At 39.8% G+C, this 15,139-nt stretch overlaps 1 long non-coding RNA gene across 1 annotated transcript in view; it reads left to right on the forward strand.

Annotated features, from left to right (window-relative positions):
- LOC120526375 overlaps positions 1-15,139 on the forward strand; it is a 28,260-nt gene that overhangs the window by 4,586 nt on the left and 8,535 nt on the right. The window contains exon 2 of the long non-coding RNA XR_005633144.1: positions 12,789-12,922. This is a non-coding gene — a long non-coding RNA (uncharacterized LOC120526375). The remainder of the gene's footprint in view (positions 1-12,788; positions 12,923-15,139) is intronic.

A 15,139-nucleotide genomic window follows, 5' to 3' on the forward strand; every position in this document is an offset into this window, starting at 1 on the left:
ACCTCTGTAAGACTAGAAGACAACAAATAATCACAATTCTTTACATTTATATAGCGCTTTTCTCACTACTCAAAGTGCTCTTCACGCAGGGAGGACCTGTGAAGCAAACCCACAACCTCTTTACTGCAAAGCAGCAGCACTACCACTGCACCCTAACGAGGATTCAAATCTTCCAACACTAATGCAGATAATGCAATAGAAAGAAAAGTTAGCCAAATGGTCAGATTATAGGAATAATAGGAAACAAAAGTAGAAGTATCCAACTTAAAGTGAGTGACAATGTCATGGTAGCACATATCTTCTGAAGACCTGATTGCCATCTGCCCAGAGCCTTAGTTTCACCATCTGACTTACCATTCAGGTTGGCCGTTGTGGATGTCTCACTTCTAAAATAAATGGGAAACAAAATGGGTTCAATCCAACTGCTTCTTTTTGAGAATCTCTGCAAACCAATAGTGCTGAGCCATCCTTGTGCCTTAAGAAAGCCTCATTTCCTGTGCCCCTTTCTTTGGTATATCATTGGTGCCTTCACCAAGCACCGCAGGTCATTCCTGCTTTCAATGACAGACGTGGACCCGTTGCTTTCTGGTCCATTTTACATTTGTGAATGCATTAAGGTACAGTGTCTTTAGACCACTTAATGTGTTTGAAAAAGAGACCCAAGACTTGCTGCCACAAGTTCCTCATCTAAAGGCCAATGCAAATGTCATCACAAAGGTGCCCTGAACACATCAAACTCCTAGTCCTCTTTATATACTCTACTAGCAAAATACCCGCGCTTCGCAGTGGAGAAGTAGTGTGTTAAAGAAGCAATGAAAAAGAAAAGGAAACATTTTGAAAATAACGTAACATGATTGTCAATGTAATTGTTTTGTGACTGTTATGAGTGAAGAGTGTTGCTGTCATATATATATATATATACACATACATATACATACACACACATATACACACATATATATATATATACACACACATATATATAAACATATAGATACATACATATCTACATATATACATATACACACACACACATACACATATATACTAATAAAAGGCAAAGCCCTCACTCACTCACTGACTCACTCACTGACTCACTCACTGACTCATCACTAATTCTCCAACTTCCCGTGTGGGTGGAAGGCTGAAATTTGGCAGGTTGATTCCTTACAGCTTCCTTACAAAAGTTGGGCAGGTTTTATATTGAAATTCTACGCGTAATGGTCATAACTGGAAGCAGTTTTTCTCCATTTACTGTAATGGAGATGAGCTTCAACGCCGTGGGGGCGGAGTTTCGTGTGACATCATCACGCCTCCCACATATTCACACAGTACATAGAAAACCAGGAAGACCTCAAAAAAGCGATCAAGAAAACATGCATTATATAATTGAGAAGGCAGCGAAACAATAAGAAGCGAGCGAGTGGCATATACTACCATATTCATGAGTTCTGCTACTTCGGAAACAAAGCACGATGTAAACCTACACTTTAAATTAAGTTCATAGACAGGCTGCCGCTGGCGTTTGTAATTTAGTGCCTGCCCATATAAGGCCGTCCGTCAGCGGCAATCAATAGCAAACTGCCACGGGTAAATATTCACGGGTGAAGGACTGTGCTTATGGAGAGGAAGATGAGATGGTCAGGGTGGTGTTTGACACAAACTCAGCGAAACTGCGAGAGAAAGTTTTAAGTGCCAGGACTAAGGTAACATTAAATACAGCCATGGACATAGCAGGAGATGGCACCAGCACAGCTGGGAACCTTCGATGCATGTACACCGAGTGGCTCACGTGAACTGACGCAGTGCACGGATAAAAAGCAACAGTTCCAAAGAGCGTTGAACAAAACCCGAATTACACAATTGAAAAGGCAGCAAAAAATATGAAGCGTCTCATACATACAAGCATATTCATAAATCCAACTACTGCGGGAACAAAGCACACGTTGGAAAAAGTCAATGTCCGCTAAAGGAAGACAGTGTAAAAAACCCGTGCATGCAGTGTGTCAGGTCTCAGATAAAGAAGAAGACGAGCTGTTTATTGATGCAGTAAGAAACGAATCGATGAATGAAACCTGTCATCTTTACAACGATTGACAAACACGGAATGTAACTTGAACACAACACATCCTACAAATACGAACCTGATTGAAAGAAATAATGATAATCAAATCCTTGATGACCGCAACACTCAGTAACACTCACAAAACAAATACTGTATATTGACAGTCATGTTACGTTATTTTTAAATGTTCCCTTTTCTTTTTCTACCTTTTTTAACACACTACTTCTCGCTGCGATACGCGGGTATATATATATATGTATATATATAACCCGATCTACATACTCGAATAATGGATACTTTATTCGCCATCAATGATTGTTTTGGTAAAGCCATACTCGTGTAATCATTAGATGAACGGTAAAAAAGTAAGAGCGAGGGGAGGATGACTTATTGAGGCATGCAGGCTGTAGTGCGCGTCAACTTTATCTGAATTGCGTGATCACATTTGAAAAAATATATCTTTTCAAGTTCTATTTAGTCCATATGTGTCAAACTCAAGGGCGGGCCACATCCGCCCGCGTGTAATTATATCCGCCTGCGAGATCATTTTATATACTGTATTATTGTTATTAAAGCCCGGGTATATGAAGCGCTGGTAACACAATAAACTACAGATCCCATAATGCAGCGCTTCAGCTGCCTTGCCGAACACTAAACGCGCTAATCAAGTCTACCTTATGATGCTGCAAGTTTTTGCGAAGCTAGAGTTATTGCGCACTGAGTTTGCACGGCGCTTTGGTGACTTTGAAGAACAAAAAAAGTCAGTCTACATGCGGCTCGAACCTTGTGCATGTTTGGTAGCACATATCTGTGTGAGAAGCTCTTCTCAGTGATAAAGACTAACAAAACAGCACACAGGAGTCGCCTCACTGATGAGCACCTGCAGTCCATCCTGAGAATCTCCACAACACAGAACCTCACACCAAACAGAAACGAACCTGTGGCCAAAAAAAGATGCCAGGCGTCCAGCTCTAAAATGACATATGAGCAAAGACAACTGAATGATTTGATTTGTTATTGCACGTAAGAGCTGGAGTCAACCGTTTTAACACTAGAATTACCAGAGCCTACGAAAAAACTCGTAATTCCGTCCCACCTTAAACTGCTTCTTAAATCCCTTCACACCTCTCCGCCAGCGTCCTTTGTTCTCTAAATGTGCTGATAAAGAGAAGCCGGCTATTCCATCCCCCCACCAATTTAGAACGTGCACGAACTTCTCCCAGCTCAGGCCTTGATTGAGTATCTGGGAGTGAAGTGGAGTTTTAGAGTGAAATAATAGATCGTTGTTTGGAACACACGCATTTCATGTCTGTTCCGTTTCTACAGTAATCTGTGTCAACACATTGTTAAAACAGAAACTTTTTTATATTCTAGTAGTAGATGACAAAATGTAGGCATAAACTATATAATGTATGAAGCCTGAAGTCCAAATAGCAAAGAAACATTTTCACAAGAATAACACAATTGCACTTTTATTCAAACATATAACTGCAGAAACAAAAAGCCGCCTTAACATGCGACATTGACACCAGTTTACTATAACTGACTCCGTGGTTCAATAGATACAGCCCCGCTTTGGAATCAAAGGGTCACGGGTTCGATCCTGCGCCCTCCCTTTTGAGAAGTAAACTGTTCTTAGTCTTACTGTTTTAGAAGAAAAACATACATTTGATTTCAGTCTGTAACAGCCGGTGCAATTTATGATCTTTGTAAAGGTTAGCTTTTTTTTTTATTCACTTTTCACTCTCTCAGTCGCGTTCAGAATCAATCCATACAACCCCATCTGACACGGCTGTTTTCACTAAAGACGCTATAGCTCTGCAGTGTACCACGATGCATACTAACGCCCCGCCCCGTGTTCTGACACACAAGCGCTGGCGAAGCTGCCTTCTTCGTATCTCACCGTCACTTGCTTTTCTTTTTATTCAGTTTTATTGAGTGTTCCTGCCAGTCCCGCATGTTGCTGTATGCTTTTCTTTTGCACCCAGGACATGCAGAAGAAAGAATGGTAAAGACCAACTTCGGCGCTATATGCAATCATCAGACACTCCCCATCTGCCCGTGTCGTTCAAACACAGGAACATATATTGGTGTAAAAGTATAACAAAAGTGCACTTTTATTCAAGTGCACTTTTTCCATCGCCTTTTCCTGTAAGAAGCAGTGTACACACTTCTCTCTATGCTGTGGTTTCTATTACACACCTGAAAGAAAGACAATATATGTGAAAATATAATCGCACTAATGCAATATTATTTGAAAGCGAACAGCGTCAGATCGGTGTGAATTTATGCAGGAACTGGAAATTCTCTGATGCGGGACCTTCCCCCAGGGAAGAAAGTACAGTGTCAGGTGCTCATTCAGTGTAATAGAAACCATAGCACAGAGAGGTGTGTACACGGCAACAAGTACACGTGTCGTAAATGTAGGAAGGACGGTCCTTGGGTGTGTGGGAACTGTTAATATTTGAATGTGATGATTTTATATAGCACGGAATGAAAATCTTCACTTCTTAGCATTGCACCATGCAAGATGTCGTATCAATCGCCTACTGTATCTTGCTTTCTTTTTTCTTCGGTTATACAGGTAGTTTTGAATAAAAGTGCACTTGTTTTGTTTGCGAAATGAAGTGTCTGCGTGCACTTTTCGTGGCATTACACGTGTATTTTTTGAGCATGCCCGTTTGAGCAGTATAAAAAGTATTGAAAAGTATAACAAAACAACGGGCAGATGGGGAGTGTCTGATGATTGCATATAGCGCCGAACTTACTGCTCTTTACTATTCTCTCCTCTGCGTGCCCTGGAGTACAAAAGAAACAGAATACAGGCGCTATAGCTCTGCGTGTACCACGATGCATACTAACGCCCCCACCGGTTCTGACACACAGGCGCTGGCGAAGCTGCCTTCTTCGTATCTCACCGTCACTTGATTTTCTTTTTATTCAGTTTTATTGAGTGTTCCTGCCAGTCCCGCATGTTGCTGTATGCTGGATATGTTCACATGTATTGTCTCTTTCTTTCAGGTGTGTAATAGAAACCACAGCATAGAGAGAAGTGTGTACACTGCTTCTTACAGGAAAAGGCGATGGAAAAAGTGCACTTGAATAAAAGTGCACTTTTGTTATACTTTTACACCAATATATGTTCCTGTGTTTGAGCGACACGGGCAGATGGGGAGTGTCTGATGATTGCATATAGCGCGAAGTTGGTCTTTACCATTCTTTCTTCTGCATGTCCTGGGTGCAAAAGAAAAAGCATACAGCAACATGCGCGAGACTGGCAGGAACACTCAATAAAACTGAATAAAAAGAAAAGCAAGTGACGGTGAGATACGAAGAAGGCAGCTTCGCCAGCGTTTGTGTGTCAGAACCGGGGCGTTAGTATGCATCGTGGTACACTGCAGAGCTATAGCGCGTCTTTAGTGAAAAATGCCGTGTCAGATGGGGTTGTATGGATTGATTCTGAACGCGACTGAGAGAGTGAAAAGTGAATAAAAAAAAAAAGCTAACCTTTACAAAGATCATAAATTGCACCGGCTGTTACACACTGAAATCAAATGTATGTTTTATTCTAAAACAGTAAGACTAAGAACAGTTTACTTCTCAAAAGGGAGGCGCAGGATCGAACCCGTGACCCCTTGATTCCAAGCGGGGCTGTATCTATTGAACCACAGAGTCAGTTATAGTAAACTGGTGTCAATGTCGCATGTTAAGGCGGCTTTTTGTTTCTGCAGTTATATGTTTGAATAAAAGTGCAATTGTGTTATTCTTGTGAAAATGTTTCTTTGCTATTTGGACTTCAGGCTTCATACATTATATAGTTTATGCCTACATTTTGTCATCTACTACTAGAATATAAAAAAGTTTCTGTTTTAACAATGTGTTGACACAGATTACTGTAGAAACGGAACAGACATGAAATGCGTGTGTTCCAAACAACGATCTATTATTTCACTCTAAAACTCCACTTCACTCCCAGATACTCAATCAAGGCATGAGCTGAGAGAAGTTCGTGCACGTTCTAAATTGGTGGGGGATGGAATAGCCGGCTGCTCTAGCTTCTTTTATCAGCACATTTAGAGAACAAAGGACGCTGGCGGAGAGGTGTGAAGGGATTTAAGAAGCAGTTTAAGGTGGGACGGAATTACGAGTTTTTTCGTAGGCTCTGGTAATTCTAGTGTTAACAAACAGCGTATTGCACTGATACGAAATAGCTGTGTGTGTATATATGTAGATATGTATGTATATGTATATATATATGTTTATATATGTGTGTGTGTATGTATGTATATATATATATATATGTATTTGTGTGTATATATGTGTGTGTATATATGTAGATATATATGTATGTATATATGTGTATATGTATAGATATGTATATATATATATATGTTTATGTGTGTGTGTGTAAATATATATATATATATATATATATATATATATATATATGACAACAACACTCATCACTCACAACAGTGACAAAACAATTACATTGACAACCAGGTTACGTTATTTTCAAAATGTTTCCTTTTCTTTTCATTGCTTCTTTAACACACTACTTCTCCATAAGCTGGTATTTTGCTAGTATATATATATATATATATACAGTCTTTGGGGTGCGAGCAACTGTTGCTGGGGGTGCCAGAATCCATGAAGGAAGAAAAATGAAAAACATTATTTGTACAAAATCTTAATTTATTTATCCATTCCTAAATAATTAAATGGGCAGGCTATTTCGTATCAGTGCAATACGCTGCTTGTTAAAACGGATGACTCCCGTTCTTACGTGCAAGTCTTCGTGGATATTATGAACTATCGTATCTGTTCAAGTTCTATTTAAATTTTAAATAGAAGGAATTTTTATTTAGTCGACAGAATATTATTCCGGAATAAATCAACTCAAACCTTAAATAACATATAATATTTTGCTCTCCATAAAAATATATCCTGTCTAAATTATACAAGTTAGAAATAAAGTAAACGTTAAAAGAACAAACATTCAAATTTCTTTACTCTTATGTAATTTTATATAAAAATAAACTTAAATTTTAAATATCCCAAAAGATTTTGCTCTCCATAAAAATATATCCTGTCAAAATTATACAAATTCAAATATGAACATGGTGCATAACAAAACCTGGAAATATAAATAAAATTTGTTCTTTTCAGCAATAACAAATCAAATCATTCAGTTGTCTTTGCTCTTATGTCATTTTATCAGATTTGGACGCCTGGCATCTTTTTTTTGGCCACAAGTTCGTTTCTGTTTGGTGTGAGGTTCTGTGTTGTGGAGATTCTCAGGATGGACTGCAGGTGCTCATCAGTGAGGCGACTCCTGTGTGCTGTTTTGTTAGTCTTCATCACTGAGAAGAGCTTCTCACACAGATATGTGCTACCAAACATGCACAAGGTTCGAGCCGCATGTAGACGGAGCTGGAGCATTTTTGTGGGAATGGAGTGAATAAACTGTGCGGGCTGTGCAGTATCGTACTTTGCCTTCAGTGTGCCATTACACTGCAGCTCAATCACCTCCATCTGAATCTGCACAGGTGCAGTTTCCACATCGACGGCAAATGGGTTGCGAAACAACTCAAAATTCTTTTTTTGTTCTTCAAAGTCACCAAAGCGCCGCGCGAACTCAGTGCGCAGTGCACTCAGTTTATCAGCAAAGTGCGTATTTGGGAACACCGTAGTGCCGACTTGGTTCAACATTACTTGGCAACAGGGAAAGTGGGGCAAGTTGCACTGGTGCATTTGTGTCTCCCATAAAAGTAGCTTCACTTGAAATCACTTTGTGATTTTGCACGGGTAAAACGTCTGCTGAAGTGTCAGATTCTTCTTTAACTCTTCTGCTTTCTGTATCTTGTGCATTGCATTCAGGTCTTTCAGGTTATCTTGATGTTTTGTCTCATAGTGCCGTCTTAGATTAAATTCTGTAATTACAGCCACATTAGCTCCACAAATGAGACACACGGGTTTACCGGCAATGTCAGTAAACATATACTCAGCCTCCCATCGGTTTTTAAAGGCTCTATGTTCAGAATCACCTTTTCTCTTCGGCATCGTGTGGGCTAACTTGCAGCATCATAAGCTAGACTTGATTAACGCGGTAAGTGTTCGTCAAGGCAGCTGAAGCGCTGCATTATGGGATCTGTAGTTTATTGTGTTACCAGCGCTTCATATCCCCGGGCCATTAATAACAATAATACAGTATATAAAATGATCTTGCAGGCTGGATATAATTACATGCCGGGCCGGATGTGGCCCGTGGGCCTTGAGTTTGACACATATGGACTAAATAGAACTTGAAAAGAAATATTGTTTCAAATGTGATCGCGCAATTCAGATCGAGTTGACGCGCACTACAGTACATCGAGCCTGCGTGCTATTGTGGTTTTGCCTGCATGCCTCAATAAGTTACCCTCCCCTCGCTCTTACTTTTTTACCGTTCATCTAATGAATACACTGAGTATGGCTTTACCAAAACAATCATTGATTGCGAATAAAGTATCCATTATTCATAAAGCTTCAATTGGTGATCTGTCTTTCTGCGTTAACCGCATATTTTTTCATACGTCTCAAACCAAGGGGATGCGAGGCTAAAATGAATCGGGAAGCGCGTGTACATACTCAGTGCATCCCCTCTCGGGAATCGAACCTCGGACGCCAGCGCTACAGGCGAAGGCTCTACTATTGCACCACAGCGTGTGGTTTGTCTCTTTGAGTGTAGCAGTGTAATTCAGTTTTTGTTCAGCACTCTTTGGAACTGTTGCTTTTTGTCTGCGACTCGTCAGTTCACATGAGCCGCTGAATATGGTTTTATATGTCACTCGCTCGCTTCTAATTGTTTCGCTGCCTTCTTAATTATATAATGTATGTTTTCATCAGCGGTTTTTGGAGCTCTTCCTGGTTTTCTACGTACGGCGTGATTACGTAGGAGGTGTGATGATGTCACACGAAACTCCGCCACCCCACGGCTTTCGAGCTCAACTCCATTACAGTATATGCAGAAAAATAGCTTAGATTTTCGAAATGAAACCTGTCCAACTTTTGTAAGGAAGCTGTAAGGAATGAGCCTGCCAAATTTCAGCCTTCTACCTACACGGGAAGTTGGAGAATTAGTGATGAGTCAGTGAGTCAGTCAGTCAGTGAGTCAGTCAGTCAGTCAGTCAGTGAGGGCTTTGCCTTTTATTAGTATAGATTTAATGCTTCTGAAAGTTTTACTATCTTTCCCCTACAATTGTTTCTCCTTTGTCGCTGATCATACTGGCAAGTCTGGATTCTCAGTCCTGAACTCCCCGGCAGAATGACAACAGCAGTTCTAGAAAAAGATTTATTTGTATTTCACAGAATTAATAAGCTTAGTGTCAGTCACTCTAATTTACTACTGAATATTTCTAAGGCAAAAGATATGGTTGAAGACTTCAGGTGCTCTCCGCCAACCACTGTCTCAATTCTGATTAAAGGGGAGACGATGGAGATGGTAGTGCAATACAAAATCTGGGAACAATCATTGATAACAAACTAAACGTTGATTTTAACACAGAGCCAATCTGTAAAAAGTGCAGACACAACTTTGCTTTCTTAGGAAACTGATTTAAAGTAGACAAAATCATAATGACACTTCTTTATAAGTCCTTTATTGAAACCATTGTTACATTTGCTTTTATCTGTTAGTTTGACAACCTCAGCAATAATAATATAAGCCATCATAACACAATTTTAAAAATTTGCATTAGAATTATTGGTTCACAACAGACATCTACCACTAAAACGATAGCAAACAGGTTAGAAAGAAAGCCAACTCAATTCTGTCAGAGAGTAGCCATCCTCTTTGCTCGAAATTCCAGCTGTTACCATCAGGTTGCATATTTAGGTTTCCAAAGGTAAAGGGCAACAGGTTTAAGAAGTCTTTTATTCCTGGAGCTATATACATGTTAAATTTGATACTTGTTGGGATGCTGCTAAATGTTAAATTGTGCCTTATTATTTTGTGTACTGTTTAAAGTAAGGATACGTCTTTGTATTGATCTTGAGTGTGTGCTTATGAAGTAACATTGGTTGTCAAATGATGCGTCTCTGTTTATCTTTTAGATCTGTGTAACAATGATTTCTGGTTTTGTACTTTCCTGCTGAAAACAAATATCCCTCAGGAATAGTAAAGTCTACCTAAACCTAAACCTAAACTTAAACCTTAGTATCAATGTAACAGAGCATCAGGGCCAAATATACAAAGCAATAAAGTAATGGAGTTGATTCTTGACATTTCAAATTTAATGTATGGCATTGTTTTGTAATTACAATTGTTTTATTTCTCACAATGTCTGTGTAATTTTGCAGTTATTTCCTGCTTGCAAGCAGCTCCATCTCCCATGTATGCTGTGGCAGTAGATGGCGCTATACCAGCGTTTAACCCGACGCAGACAGTCGCAGGAAGTACACATATAAAAACAAATACATGTTTTTATTTTATTTTTTCTTCACCTGTGGGCAACAGCTTCCCCGTTTTCCACAGTGACACAACACAGCCCCAATGCACCAACAGCACACCTTAACACACTTCTCTTTCTTTCTCCTCCATTCCTCTCCAACAAGCTTTGTCTCCTTCCTCCCAACTCTTGCTCCTTTTATAACACCCTCAGAAGTGCTCCAGGTGCTCGTTGACCTACTTTGGCAGCACTTCCGGGTGTGCCATGATGGCTCCCTACAGTCCGTCTATGGCAGGGGTGGCCGACTCCAATCCTGGAGAGACATAAAGGCTACAGGTTTTCAATCTAAAAATTTTCTGAATCAGTGACTGGTTTTTGCTGCTAATTAACATCATTTCAGTTTCTTGCTCTTTACAGTTTTTCCCAATTGCTTAAACCAATTTCACTGAAAGTGCCCTCAATTCCCTCAAAGATTTAAACGCAATATCATAAAAATCTCGCTCATCTGTTCAAATCCCAGACTTCCAGCCCAAAAGCAAATGGTCAACTCAAAATCATTCAATCTGTCGCCTAAAGCAAACATTTCGCTCAGATGACACACACAAGCAAGCAAAAATGGTCAGACACATAATGACCACAAAACACAACAAGGATCAATTCAGAACATTATTCTAAGAACATGATACAAACAGGAAGCATATATTTCAATCATATCAAGATTTCCATTCTTGTAAACCTAAACTTGTAATGATTACATCTCACCTGAAGAAGGGGCCTGAGCTGCCTCGGAAGCTTGCATATTGTCATTTTTTAGTTAGCCAATAAGAGATGTCATTTTGCTTGACTCCAAATGGAGAGCCGAGTGCTAACTGAGCTTAAGTTTAGACACCTTATGTTTGATCAGAGAGAGGAGTGATTTCAGATTGGTGGTATGGTGTTAAGTGATAGAGCGATACGTTATTAATCCCAAGGGGAAATTCAAATACTCCAGCAGCAGCATACTGATAAAGAGCAATATTACATTAAAGAGTGTTAACAATGAAAATATAACAGACAGACAATAATTTTGTATAATATTAACGTTTACAACCCCCGCCCAACCATTAGAGCCACCGGGTGGAATTGAAGAGTTGCATGGTGTGGGGTCTCCTCAGTCTGTCAGTGGAGCAGGACGGTGACAGCAGTCTGTCTCTGGAGCTGCTCCTCTGTCTGGAGATGATCCTGTTCAGTGGATGCAGTGGATTCTCCATGATTGACTGGAGCCTGCTCAAAACCCGTCGCTCTGCCACGGATGTCAAAATGTCCAACTCCGTGTCTACAACAGAGCCTGCCTTCCTCACCAGTTTGTCCAGGCGTTAGGCGTCCCTCTTCTTTATGCTGCCTCCCCAGCCCACGATAGCAGTGTCGTCTGCATACTTTTGCACGTGGCCGGACTCTGAGTTGTATTGGAAGTCCTTACCAATAGAATTTGTACTTGAAGATCTGCTCAAATGGAGACCAATTTGTGATATGGCACTAACAACAGGAACACTGTTTGTTATTCTTTAAATAGTGTGATAATTTAGTGTGATAACTGAAATAAAGCCAATGGTTATCTAAGATGACTGTTTGAGATACAGTGTTTAAGGAAAGACTCCGACCCTTTAACACTCGAATTACCAAAGCCTACGAAAAAACTCGTAAACCCAGCCCACCTTAAATCCGTTATCACCTCTCCATCAGAGTCTTTTGTCTTGTAAATGTGTCAATAAGCAAAAACATCAAGCAGCCTACTATCACATCCTCCCACCTCCACAGAAACGGCAAAAACCTCTCCCAGCTCAAGCCTTTTTTATCAATGAGTGAAGTAGTACCTAAAGCTGTATAGGGTAAAAATATATATTTTTATTTGGAACACATGCATTTCACGTGTATTCCGTGTCTACAAAGACCTATGTCTTCGACAGGAAATACAAAAAAGTTGAACACATACCTAAAAGACAAACTTTTTCTATGTTTTAGTACTAACAACAAAATTTTGCTTGAAATTTGGATCAAATCCTCACACGATTTTTAATTTGATGGGATTTTTTTTCCAGAAGGGGGAATTGGTTAGCATGAATATGGACAGGGGATCACTAACATCTACAAAACTTTGGGAAAGAGCAAGAAAACCTGTAACATATAAAAATTATTACATTTTGAACATTGCCTTTTTAGAGGACGTTAGAGTCCCTATAGAATCTCAGGATGAATGGAAAATGATGAGAAATAAAAGGCTGAATGGTCTTTCATTTCTGAAAATATTTTCACAGGTTGTTTTTGTTTCCATCGAGGCCTACACACTATTCCAACTGCTTGACTATGCTGAACAACGGAGCACCACGCAGAATATGGATTCTGAACCTGTCAATACTCCTTCTCTTAAATGCTTTTAGCACATTAGAAGGTAAGTTTTACTTATTTTCTTTTAGGATTGGCTGGGGTAAAAGGGTTTTGCATCTTACATAGTTTCTCTCTTTTTAATAAAGGTTATTTTGTGGAAATAAGATTTAAAGTGGTTTCACTCTCCCACTTAGTTTGCTCATCTTCAGTTTTTTCAGTTTTTCCTTTTGTTTCGAATGATCGGTCTCAATCAGGATTTGAGATAATGAGTTTGTTCACATCTTTATGCATGGGCAGAGTGTAAGGGGGGCTGGGGGAATTGAACAAATGCACTATGATACTTAAATCTCCAAAAAGCAGTGCTTTTTTGTAGTTTTTTTAAGGCCACAACTACAGTAATGAAAAAACAGTAGTGCCTTGTACTTCACATTTAATTTATTTCAGGAGGCCGCTCAAATCAGTTTTCCCCATTAGAAATAATGGAAAGTGAATGAATCCATTAACAGACCCTAAACAATACCCCTTTTGATAAACTTTAACAGCAAATACACCCAATTTAAGCTACAAATATCACAATTACATGCCCTAAATAATAAATAGAAACATGAAAACAGAATGCATAAATTCTGTATAATAAAATGCATTTAAAACTGAATTTACTGTACCTTAGTGAAGAGTGGTGATGTCCCGTACAGGTGGTGCAGAGGAAGAGAAAGGTTACTGTTTGGAGGGAAAGTCATCTTCCATAAACACATCAAGTAACTGTACTTGTAGTGTTCTCGCTTCCTTCTACTTTGGTATCTTAAACGTGACTGCGAGATCTGCCACACATGTACTGCTTTCATGTTTTGTGTTAAGTTCCTTTTTCACCTCAATCGGCAATACCACAACCTTCCTCTTAAGCTTTGTTGCTTCCACGTTCTTCTTGGACGCCATGGTTAATAGATAGGAGTTGTACATTGTGGACAGTAGGGGGCACTCCAGGTCCCAAAACACCTAACACAAGCAGGCTCAGGACACAAGTTCAAAGCTCAAAAGTCTTTATTTTGTGTAGAGCCACAAGTCTGCACAAGCAGAATAAACAAAATAAAGCAATCCCATCTCTCTCAGTTGCTGCTTCCTTCATGCAAGCTTTGATTTTGATTCCTAGATGTGAGACAGGCAGCTTCCTTTATCTAATCTCCTGAGAGTGACCCCAATGATATGATGCTGCAGATCCGAAGCACTTCTGGATAAAGTTGGAGCCCCACGGAGCATTGACTCCCAAATCCGAGCAGCTCCCACTGGCAGTCCTCATGGGACCCAACAGGACTGTCCCCAGGACTACAATAACCATGTGGCTATGTGAGCCTGGGCTGGCTGCCATCTATCGTTCTGGGGGAGACAAAGCCCTGTGTAAGCTGTCTCCCCCTGTCCTTCCATCCTAATGGCGCCTAGACAGTCCCTCATAATATATAACCCAACACACCAAAAATAAAGTGAAAAAAGCACAGAAAACACATGAGTGTAATGCAAGAGATGCTTTTACAGCCAGAGAAAGAGATGACTTAGGCGCACAGCGAGTGTAAATGCCATCTGTTCCTGCATTTTTCACTGTGCATGCAGTTTGAACGTAGAAGCATTGTTTGAATTCTTGACCAAATTTTTCTCGAATTCAGTGTTCCAACTCTGGAACATTCAAAGTACAAGACACTACTGTATGTTAATATTCCACACTTTCATTATTCAATATCCTGGGGCCTCATGCATAATGCTGTGCATAGAATTCACACTATAACACGGTGTAAGCACAAAAGCGGAAATATGCTTATGCACAAAAAAATCCAGATGCATAAATCTGTGCGAATGCCAACTTCCACATTCTTCAGCTACATAAATCACGGTCAGTGTGAAAAGTAACGCATGTGCACGCACCTGCTATCCTACCCCATCATCTCCCAGAATTACGCCTCTTTGAATATGCAAATCAATATAAATAGCCCTTAAGCTCAGCAATGGCAAAAGCACGAGGGGAAATATGTTGGTTTAAGCAGTGATATAAACAACAAAAGGACGCTGATCGAGTGACAGAGTGTTCGAGAAAGTCGAAAGCTCAAGTTCACAAAGTCGCACACTGACCGAAATAAAAAAGAAGTTGTCAGATATCAAAGTCGCAGTGAAAAGGCGAGTCGTAGCCCACCATCTGAGTTTCATATGAAAGCTTATTAGGGTACAGAGAAAAAAAAAATAGACAGAAAGTAGGAAAAAAGAAATGTCAACTTTAATCTCGAAACTTCCACTT

Source organism: Polypterus senegalus, chromosome 3 (genome assembly GCF_016835505.1).
Source record: "Polypterus senegalus isolate Bchr_013 chromosome 3, ASM1683550v1, whole genome shotgun sequence".
NCBI classification, from domain to species: Eukaryota; Metazoa; Chordata; class Cladistia; order Polypteriformes; family Polypteridae; genus Polypterus; species Polypterus senegalus.